Source organism: Tamandua tetradactyla, chromosome 5 (genome assembly GCF_023851605.1).
Source record: "Tamandua tetradactyla isolate mTamTet1 chromosome 5, mTamTet1.pri, whole genome shotgun sequence".
Classification (NCBI taxonomy): Eukaryota; Metazoa; Chordata; class Mammalia; order Pilosa; family Myrmecophagidae; genus Tamandua; species Tamandua tetradactyla.
In genome coordinates this window covers 74,214,979-74,227,197 of record NC_135331.1, presented here as the reverse complement: position 1 = coordinate 74,227,197, position 12,219 = coordinate 74,214,979, and positions in this window count along the sequence as shown.

The following is a 12,219-nucleotide window of genomic DNA, read 5'->3' as shown; positions in this document are numbered from 1 at the left end:
AGAGAACAATCCACAGTTAAAGAGAAATACTCAAACTCATAGTATAATCTGGAAAAAGTTCAAATTGGAAAAGTCCAGTGGTTGTTAGAGGATGTGGCCATCAAGATCATGAAGGGCACAGGGAGTATTTTTGGCCAAGGAAGCCCAAGAGTACTCACTTATTTGAGTTATAAAGTATTATTGTCTAACCCTACTTTTCCTAAACAGTCAAGGTTGTAGGGACAAAAAAAAGGTTTGTAAGTAAGTGACAAGATTGCACATTCTCTTTAATAACAGGCCCCCTATTACTGGAGAATTTAAAATGATCATACTTTGTTTGGAAACACACAATCAAGATTTTTTTCACTACTTTCATAGTTGCAACTCTCTAGCAAGGAAAGCCTTCAGTTTATCCTGAGAATAAGCAATGAGAAGGTTATACTCAAGAGTTCATTGCATGTAGTAGTTGCATGAAATCCATTTGGAAGTGCTCAAAGTAACTCTGAGACTCTTGTGCATGTCCCACCTTTATAACTTTATCAGGATAATAACAGTGAGAGATGACAGATGTGACATCAATAAGAGATATACTCAGAAATTTTAATAAAGTTTCACCAATATCAGTTGACTATAGTGGCTAATTTGTCTTCACTATGGATAATAATTTCATGTAAAATGTTTTTTAGTTTTCATTTGAGGTTCTCTGATGCTAGCAAGAAGTATCTCACTTTATTTTGCCTCCAGAAAGAGGTATTATACTCTGGATAAGTTGAAATCTGTTCTAGTACTTTCTGACTGTTATCTTCCTGTTTCATGCCTAAGATGTAACCTTTCAATAAACAAGATTAAATCTGAATTTCTAGAGGCATTTCTAGAGGTTTGGGACATAGATATTTCCCAGACAGAAAGTAAGCAATAATGAGTTTTTTCTTCTTCAGGGTTCCTAAACACTACTTGTAAGATACCAGCAAGTCAATGTCCAAATTGATTATGAGTTAATATAATATAATAAAGGGATTATTGGGGATTTTAAAGAAGATACCATAGGACAACATTTAATCTGGTACTTACTCCATTTTCGCAGTAAATTTCCCCTTGTTTAGTTAGAGGGTGTGCTGTCACAAAGAAGGAAAAGACTTGTCTTGGTAAAAAGGTCCAAGTGTGACTGTGGTTGGCTGGGATATTGACAGTGTCTGTGGGTTAATAGAAATACCCACACTTAGCAGTTTACTCTGAGGGATGGCTGCGCAATAATAGCAGAGTTTCTGATTGTTATTTTAGCACCGTTTCCCAGAATAGTCTTTAGCCTCTCAAGCAGATAAACACCTGGCAGGGTATTCCACTTGTCCTCAACCATGCTAGGATATATCTGAATCCCAAGGATGAGCCAAAAGCATCAGCACAGACTTAAGAGTGCTCAATTAAGTGTAGAGTAATCTTACCCAGGAGGGTGCCTGGATACAGATCTCATTCACGAGGTTTCAGAGGATGGGACCCAGGGGAGAAAATATGTGAAGCATAGTGCCTTCAGGTATTAATGGAAAGGAGAAACTCTGATAGGGCATGGCGCCAGGAAGCAGAGCCATTTTTCCCTCAGAGAACCAGGGTCCGAGGGAGAGAAAGGAAAACTAAGCCAGAATGAGAGTATGTGGGAGTTATTAAAATATGACATTGCAAGATAGGATGACTTTGGGAAGATCACACTGTTGTTTAGTTTATTGCTTAATGTTTAAAATGCAAGCATTTGAATTATGCACTCCCCAAGATTCTTTTCAGTTATAAATTTCAATTCCCACAAGAGAAATGAAATTAATCTTCTAAACTTGATAAAGGCAAATTTTACCTATATCAGATTCTTGACCTCATATAATTCATAGTAGAAATCCCTGCTTCAATAAACCAGTTTTTGGTTTTTGGTACTGTGTTTTGGTAAACTAGGTATAAGATCATTCAAATGATTCATAAAAAAGTGATCTAAGAAATAGGGGCCATGCTTTATTTTTAATGACTTAAGAGCTAAAGAGTAAAATCCCTTTAATGTTTTAAGCAGCAATACAAGAACACTGAATAATGAGTTAGGCTGCTGTTTAGGGGTAAGTAAGACATCTCACCAAGGTAGCTGAAGGTAGTGCAAGAGTCAGGAATATCTAAGATCAAAATAGTTCTGATTTCTGCTGGACGTGTTTTGCAGAAATGAGGTATATACAAGATTGGAAGTAAAAATTGCTGCCAGCATAATTTTGTGGCCATGTAATAAAAAATTCTGTGGCCAAATCAGCTTTTCAGTCATTATGCAAAATAGCACTGGAGCTAAGAAATATGACCTAACTTCTTGCTTCAGGAAACACTTGCTATTAGAAGAGACTGAAACAACTTAAAACCTAAAGTTTGATTATCAAGACTTGCTGCAAGAGTCTAGTCTTGCTACACCCTCCAATCCAAAGTTCTTATGGCATAAACTCCACTCAGTTTCAACCATTCTTTGTTTTGCAAGAGCTGCTGTAAATATCCTAGCCCAGACTCAGTGGGTACCCACTCTGATTTCTACATTTTGAGACTCTACTAAGATTCTAGCTTTGACAGTACCACTTACCCTTTCTTCAGTAAGTCTACAAACTTAATTTCATTGATCAACAAGGTTTTCTGAGTATTATTTTGGGAGATGGAAGTTGACATAAACTTTAGTAGTTTAAAATCTAAGTGGTTAGTCTGCATTATAAACTTCTTCATAACAAGTGTTTCCATATCTTTAGCTGCACTTTTTTTTTTTTTTTTTTTTTTTTTTTTAAAGGAAAGACAAAGAGAAGGAAGGAAGGATAGAAGGAAGGAAGGAAGGAAGAAAGGGAAACATTTTTAAACATTTTCTTGTTTTATTGTATTCTGTTTCTCCGTTTTTGTTACATGGGCTGGGGCCGGGAATCGAACCGAGGTCCTCCGGCATAGCAGGCAAGCACTTTGCCCGCTGAGCCACCGCGGCCCGCCCTAGCTGCACTTTTTATCTAAAGATCTCTTTTTTGCAGTGTGAAATGTTTAAACTCTTGACCTTGAAAATACCATTTTTCAAATACAAAACTTTTCTTTTTAATGCCTCCAGCTTCATTTATCTCTCAAAAATAAGAATCTCTAGTTCTTTGCCATTAAGTTATAAAGGGAAGAAACAATAACAGAGAAAAGCACACTCTCAAATCCTCCTTACACGTTTTGTCATTTCCCCTCTATTAACTCTGTCCTAGGGTTGAAAAGAAGTCTGTTTCCTGAACTTTCATTTACATACAGAGCTAAAGCCTTGACTCTGGTTGCAGCCTGTTAAATTTATTGGCTAAAAGTCCCTTGAGCTATTGAATATTGAAGACTCTGACTTACTGTGTTTGTGCAACATCACTTGTAGTAATTGAAGCTTTTTGCTTTCTAACATTTTCCCCATGAGCAATTTATCATATCTATTTTTTTAAAGTCACTTATTCCAATCCACTGATTGTTCAGCTTTCTTAAAATATGTAAACATAAGATAAAAGAAAAATGAGCCAAGAAAAAGCTCCAGGGATACTCTACTACAAAGCCATCTGAGGAATTAACCAAAGGCTATAAATTTGGACAGATATTTCCTTGGCTGCAGAAAGCTCTGTACTAGTGCTAGAAAAGTCAGCACAAGATTTGTTTTCTAACAACTTCAATACTTCTTATCTAAAGAATAGCCCTGAAGTTTAGAGGGCCAATCTATTTCTGAATCTGGATATGAAATGAACAAGAAAACAAAGGAATAACTTCAATGAAGACAACAAAGCTTCCCCAGAGTCCTATTTTATTTTTTACAATGTTTAGGAATATTAGTTTGTTGTTTGCTCCACTACCACTAAAACCCACACCCTTAACTTGCCAGGAGGGGTCTGGAAACTTGGGGTGCTTCCTTACCCCATCTTCAAGATAGTTCTGCTCTGTACTCTGTTCTCCTGGGTACTGAGAAATTTTAGGGTAAGCTTTCTAGGAATGCCAGGCAATTTTGGGGGGATATTAGGGCAAGTTCAGTGGCTAAGATGAGGGTGTATAACTCAGATGCTTCTCTAAACAGGTTTTTCACATTGAAAACTACAGAATGAACCATATAGAATAAATTAGGGCCTACAGTGAGCATTTTGTGTATGGAGAAATAAATTTTACCCACCTTACTTTTCTACTCCATTTATGTTCTTCAAATGCATTTAATGTTTATTTTCTTCTTAGTCCCAAGTATATATTTGTCCCCTGTTATATTTTAATTACCCTTCACATACTTGTCCTGTGTGTGCAGAAGAGAAGTAGCATTATTTTGTCTTCACTGACCAGTTTAATTGGTATTTCTGCACTGAGTTTAAAATAATTTTAACTGGTAACGAATGTTTTAGAACTAATCACATAATCTCATTTGATTGGCACAGGGCATGACTCATTTTCATTGTGCATTTAAGGTAAATCTGGAAAAGTGAGTTGTAGTTTGTCAGGTAAAGACTGGGCAGAGAAGCATTCCTATCCATAGAAATAGCAGGTGTTATAATAGGAAAGGATGTGGCTCAGAAGGAACATTTTTAAAATACTAATGGTTGGCACATCATGAACAAAGCAGAGAGTGGCATGACGACAGGAAATACAGAACTCGGGTAAATTTGAATTTCAGGTAAGCAACGGGTGATTTTTTAATATCAGTATGGGGCATACAGTTTATCTACAATCCTAGGCATGATATGAGTCTGGGGAGAAAGAGAGCAGTCAAATGAAACAGGAGATTGGAAATGCCTTAAGAACATCTATTTCATTCACAGTTCATTGAGAATGAGTCTGAGCAGGTGAGGGGTATGATGCAATTCCTGTTTTTAATTTTCACTAAAGTTGCTCTGCGGAGAAGGCAGGAAGAATGCAGCAGGCAGATGGTGATGAGTTGCTGAAATAGTTCAGTTTAAAAAGGGTGACATCTCGGCCTGGGATAGTAGCATTTGTGATGCTGAAAAGTGGTTTGATTTAGATAGTTTGTAGAAATAGAATCAATAAAACTGGATAAGTGGCATGTGGGCGATGAAGCTATCAGAGATAATTCAGGGGGGACACAGAAGGACATTATAGGCTGACTCAGGCCCTCTCCCCACAGTACCTGTGCATGTGACCTTGTTTGGAAACAGAGTCTCTGCAGATTATATCAAGTTAAGGTGTGGGAATACTGAATTAATGTGGGCCCTCATCCAATGACTGGTGTCCTCATGAAAGAGAAGAGACGCAGACAGATGCAAGAGAGAAAGCAGCCACGTGAAGACAGGTGGAGACTGGAGCGATGCAACTTCAAGACTGGAATGCCGAGGATTGTTGCAAACAGCAACAGCTGGGAGAGTGAAGGAAGAATTTCCCACTTCAATTTCAGGAAGAGCCTGGGTTTGGTGGCAAACCAGACTTCGAGCCTTGTGGATGTGAGAGAATACATTTCTGTTTTTCTAAGCTGCTCTGTTGGTGGTACTTTGTTATGGCAGCCCTAAGAAACCTAGGGACCATATTCTAAAATGTGACTAAGCCAGTCATTGGAGGATGCTTGGAGGAGAGTTTCAAAAGTTTATATTTGTCCATGTTATAATTTGGGACAATTATAAGATGTTCAAGTATAGACGTAAACTTGGCAGATGGCTATGTAGGTCTGGAACTGAGAAAAGAGCTATGGGTTAAAAATATAAATAACTTCTCCATCAGGTTATAATATACCAGAAAAAAATAAAAGAACTGACTGCATTTTTATTTAGCTTGCTTTAAGTCATTCTATTCCAGTTATTTCATTCTGAGACTACATCTTGCTCTTTTGAGGAACAATTAGGAAACAATCTGATTTAATCTGCAAAATATTTAAAGAAACATTTCTCAGAGTGATCATTTAACTTTGCCCACCTGTTCAGGGAGAGAGCTGTGACCCTGTCGTACCCTATATTCTCCACCGCGCACTCATCAGAGCCCCTGCTGGTAATTCCCAGGGCTAACACACCAAGCTGCTAGAAGGAATGGGAGAATGGCACTGGGGGAGTCACAGACATGCACCCAGTGGCCTTCTCCTGGCCCTCACTTACCCTCCCCTCCTTTTCTATTCTGTGCAGATGCTTCAGTCTGTGTCTCTTCCACAACCCAGGCAGGATGTTAGGTCTAATGAAAAGACCCACTGGGAACAAACAGACCCAGATGCTTATCAGGACAGGAACTCTCAGTGGCAGAGCCTCCTCTCCCTTTGTGCATGCATACTCAACACTCAAACAGCACAAATCTGTCTCTCCTCTCCAACACGAAGTGGATGTGTGGAGCCTCCGTCCACCAACCTTGAAACAAGCAGTTGGCCTCCCTAGGAGCCTGGCCGTGAAGGGGTCCTTCTCTTGCTTGTTTGGACCCTTTTTGCTGGATAAATAATAAAATGGCCATTTGCTGAAAGTTTCTGTTGTATCTCAGCCTGTGCTCCCAAATGCACTGGATATTTTGATATAGTGAGCAGGGTGCATGGGGAAATGTGGAGTAGGTTAATTTTTTGGCTGATCTTTTCATCATGCTTGCATTCTTTTTGTATAAGAGCATCTTGGTCAACACAGGATTCATGACTTTGTAGGTTAAAATGAGGGTTACCTCTGACCTACGAGCCTGGGCTTACTGTCTCCATTCTATAGGGAAAGGTGGCAATAAATAGGACTTTGAAAATCCCCCCATGAATGCCAGGGAGTTGGCTAAGTGATTCTACACTGAGATCAATAAGTTTGGAGCTTATTGATCAATAAATTTCACATGAAACATCACAAAATAACATTTGTTCAAACAGGCTCAAATATAGTGATGTCATTTCAAATACTTTTACTTGCAATTTTCATGCATTTTAACTTGAAACTTATTTCACACAAAATTTACAGAAACACCATCATAAAAAATTTTTGCATGCTATGAATTTGATCAGTTTGGAGCACGGGCCATGTTTACCAAGATGTAATCTCCAAAAGGGCAGGAAGTTTTTTCTGTTTGATTTCACTGTTCTATCCCCAGTGCTCAGAGTGATAACTTATACATGTTAGCATAATTAAATAACTGCTGAATTAATTAATTAGTGAACTAATGTATAAAAAAAATAATAAGTTTGGAGCTTCTACTGCCCGACATACACTCCCATGGCTCATGGCTTCTTAGATCTGTTCTCATTCTGGAACCAGGCATACCCGCGCTCAGGTCACCAAGACTGATCTCGTGGTTCATGTGAGGTCAGTCATTATTTGGGAGACTATCAGAGCCAACCCGGAGGTAAAAAGCAATCAGTGGTGTGGAGAGGCACCATCTCTTTCAGCCATGCTGTTGTGCATGGCATGATCCTGGGTCACCATGAACATCATTGGAATGACCTTACTGATAAAGGATGCACTAAGCTGCTTTTTGCACCCCATCCTCTTGGGAGAGAGGCAGAGGATGAGCCCTGTCCTGAGGGTGAGGACATTGAACTTTCCCTTAGTGATATTGTTGAAATAGCTGAATTTCCCAAGGTCGCTTTCCTTGCTGGGTGGATCCAGCAATGACCTGCACATGGGAATTCTGACTCTGTGAAATTGTGGGCCCAGAAGCATGGGGTACTCTCTCATTAAAAGAGGCTCAATCTGCCATTTACCAATGTGAGAGACATCAGCTATAAGACAGTAACCAAAAAGGGCATTTAGGGGCTATTTCCAGAGGGGTTGCACCAGCCCACTCAAGCAAGTGGACCACAGCAGCCATTCCTCACCATCCCAAAGTAGGTCCTAAGCATTGGTCATGGCAGACCCTCATTCAGGCCCAGGCCTTGCCCTTCCAGTTGGCCATGTGGGTGCAGTACATACTTGGGGTGTCTTGGAAACGCAGCTTTACCACCCCTTTGGATACCCAGATGGCATCTCCTCTGACCAAGGACCCCACCTACTGCACAGTCCACTTGACAGTGGGCCCAGACTCACAGAATTACAAAGGTCCTTCATAGCACCCACCACCCACAGGCAGCTGGCATTGTGGAGAAATGTATTGGTCACCTGAAAGGAGTTTTGGAGTCTACGTCTTCACAACTCTTACTGGATAGACTGTCACCTTATTCTGACACTCTGGAAGCTGAATTTGGCAACAATTCAGAAGGGAAATGTGGCCTTATCCCATTTCCTAGCACAGGGTGGGGAAAATCTTTCTAAGTATCTATTAAGTCTTTATTAAATAGAAATATTTGGAGTATTTGCATTGTGAGTTTATATGATGTCACTTCGGTTTGAAAGAATTTCAGTTTTCATTTGTGTACTTTCATTTAGTATATATGTGCACACTATATATTAAAAGCTTTTTAGAATAATTTATTGGCTATTTTTCAATATGCCTGTTTTAAATAGATAGGTGGCGAGTACTATATTACATAATCTTTCATGTTTGTATTGTGAAATGAATGAGTTGCTTGATGTAACTTTTGTCCCTTCACGTGGAAAAAGCTTGCAAATTACTATAATCCCAAGGTAAATTCTAGGAATCATGTTATTAAAAGTGCAAAATATTCAGCAAAATAACACTAGTCATGATGTACTCCATTCGGGCACTTCAGAAAAATGAGTAAATGAAACTTAAACTCTATCTATCACATTAGTGATCAATCACTTATGTGAATAAACTTTATCTTTTGGAGGATGTGGAACTATGATTACAGGAACTAATTACTTTTTGCTTTGTAGATGGGACATTCAAGAGGAAAGTGGAAAAGAATTTGACTTTCAATACCTTAATTAAGACTTATAAAATCCATATGGTAGCTGTCAATTTTTTAAGTACTGAGTAGTACTTCAAATACTCTGCTGAACTTACATATAAATATACAAAATGAGCACTATTTAATTAACATATGCAACAATTTCACTTTTGCATATTAAAATAGTTATTAAAGTCAATATTTACTTTAATAAGTAATATTATACTAAGTATCTTAAATATTCCATGTATTTCAGGTTGTGCATGTACATTTGGACAGAATTTATTATTGAGCTGAATCAAAAAAACATGAACAGGGCGGGCCGCGGTGGCTCAGCGGGCAAAGTGCTTGCCTGCTATGCCGGAGGACCTCGGTTCGATTCCCGGCCCCAGCCCATGTAACAAAAACGGAGAAACAGAATACAATAAAACAAGAAAATGTTTAAAGATGTTTCCCTTTCTTCCTTCCTTCTCTCTGTCTTTCCTTTAAAAAAAAAAAAAAAAAAAAAAAACATGAACATTTTAATTGCTTGCAAGAATTTAGAGTAAATTTAAGGTTGTTAGCTACTCCCCTTATACCACCATCCTCTTGACTTACTTTACATATCTGACACATCTTTCCTTAAAAGTCTCCAAAGTGTACTCAGATCAACTTCCCAAGCAGTGTCACAGTTATTTCAAATTAAACAGTGTACTTTCTCCCTCTGTGAGATTAAATGAATGTTTTTGGAAATTTCACAAATAATTGCTTTGGGTTCCAAACTCAGTAGGAGATGCTTTGGGCAAAGTATCAAGAGAGGTTAAGAAAAGACTCAGATGGCTGGATGGAAGCACCTGAAATTGTTGAGTTATGTTGAGTAGCCTTGATTCATGAAGACGATTGTATAACTATACAGCTTTTACAGTGAGACTGGGTGATTGTGAAAACCTTGTGTCTGATGCTCCTTTTATCCAGGGTATGGACAGATAAGTAAAAAAAACATGGCTAAAAATAAATAAATAGCAGAAGGGGATAAGGGATTAAATAAATTGGGTAAATTGAAATAGTAGTTGCCAATGAGAAGGAAGGGTAAGGGTATGGGATATATGAGTTTTTTCTTTTCTCTTTCTGGAATTATGCAAATGTTCAAAAAATCATCATGGTGATGAATATGCAACTATGTGATGATTTTGTAAACCACCGATTATACACCATGTGTGGACTATGTGTGTGTGAAGATTTCTCAAAAAAAATGCTTTTTGAAAAAGTGACTCAAGTGAAGTAGCAAATGGAAAGAAATTATTCATCATTGATGACTTGAAAGGAGCATGTAACATAATGACAATGAAAATAGTGGAGATGATAAACTAATAGTAATATTAATAAGAAAAATAATGGTATAGAGATCATAATCATTTGTTATTCTAATATATCTTATTAAGCCTCTACATATTAAAAAATAATGCTACATACTTTCCCATTTCATCCTCATTATATAATGGGGATCTTGCCTTACCATTAAATTTAGAATAATTAAATCTTAAAAGATAGTCTGTTCAGATATGATTAGGCTTATGTAACAGAGGATGACCAAATTAAATTTTAGATCTTTTAAGAACTTCCTGTGTTCATATCAATTCTGATGATTGTTGGTGGATTTATTGGTTCAGGATATCTGCTAGGGGGCTTAGGATTCAGTATTTTATAAAACTCTGCAGGGTTCTCTGATGTGTTGCAGGCTTGGGTGCAATTTATATAGACTAAAAGCACCACGAAATCACAGAGTTGATTTTTTTTTATCAAATGTTGGCCAATTTCTGGGAATGATAGGTCATATTCGCTTGTATTTCCATATCAAAGAGCTAAAAATATAACCTAAAAGTCCCTTATCAATAATCTTCTAGAGATATTTTAGATTGTATTCTCAGTTTTTTGCATCCTATCTCTTTTTGAAATATATACCTCTATAATAATGATATTGATAAATCTGCTATTTATTGATGACTTTCCAGACTGTGCACAATGCTAACCCCCCCTCTTTCTTGCTAGGTATGTATTTTTACTATCAAAACTGTAAGGTGGCAATGAGGTAATAAGAGGACCCGGTTAGTAAGTGGCAAAGACTAGATTGGAAAGCATGTCTAGTCTCTAGAGTGAATTCCTTTTTCTACAGCGCTGGACTTCTGCTTCTCACAGAAGGTATAAAATGTTTTATGGTTTGAAAATCAGTTCATAGACTACCTAATTTATCCTCACAACAACATGATGGGCTAAATTGGCTAGATAAAAATATTAAAATTAAAATTCTGTTTTTAGGCCCAAAGAGTTTAAATGTCTCTCAAGGTCATATAATTCAGACTTTAGTTTAGATCCCTGGCCTCTAACACATTTATTTTCTTCTTCTTATAAACTGAGCACCTACTGTCTACAAGGAACTGGATTATTATAAAGATGTGGGAAATGCTATCCAGGATTAATAAAGAGGCTAGGTAAGACCTGTACACTTTAAAAAGTATAACTAACAGTGCAAGAAAATATTCAGAAATGCAGAGAAGAAAACTGTGTGTGAGATCAGAGAGGGGCCCTTGATCTACATTTTGCAGGAAGGGTAGCATTTATTTAGAAAAATAAAGATGGGTAGCAACTGCAAATCAGGATGAGAAAAGAAATAAATGGTTTGGGCTTTGTGGAATCGTTGAATGTCAATGTGGCTTTTGTCTTTGGTAATCTTTATTGGAAATCTAAAAAAAAAAAACCTTTTTTCCATAGGAATCTCCCATAAGTCATTGTTCTTAGGATTAGACAATTTCCAGAGATTAAAAAAGAAGTTTTGTTTTGAATTATATTTTCTTTTCAGGACTATTTTTCTCATACAATTGCATGCTCTGTGAGTTTTAAAGATCTGCCAAAATATTGAAAATAGTTGCTTACCTTTGTTTTTCATTACCTGCTATGTAAATGTAACAGATTGCTTCTATGGCATCCCAGGTCAAATCACTTGACATTTCAAAACTGTGAGCACTTTACCAGCATTGCAAATATCCATGTGTTTCCCTTGTATACTTTTCCTTCCAGTGATTAAATTCTGCATTTTGAAAATGTGAGCATCTTTTGTTTATGACCCTTTAGTACTCACTGGATAATATTTCTTATTTTCTAGCAAGATATTTTTTTCATGAAAAACATGTGGAGTTAGATTATATATGTTTTGCCAAATACGGAAATTTTTTTTTGTCTTTATGTTTCAGTTTGCTAGGCTGCTGAAAACAGGTATCCTGAAATGCATCGACTTTAACAATAGGAATTTAATAGCTTACAAGCTTATGGTTTTGAGGTTGAGGAAAAGTGTCCAAATCGAGGCATCCTCAAGGTTGTGCTTTCTTCTTGAAGAACAGTAGCCTGGAGTCCTTGACTCCTCTGCCACATGGCAAGGCACGTGACGCCATCTACTGGTCTCTGCCTTCTTTTCCAGGTTTCATTGCTTCCAGCTGCCTGCTTTGTGACTTTGTCTCTTGTATTCATCCTGTTTATAAAGGACTCTG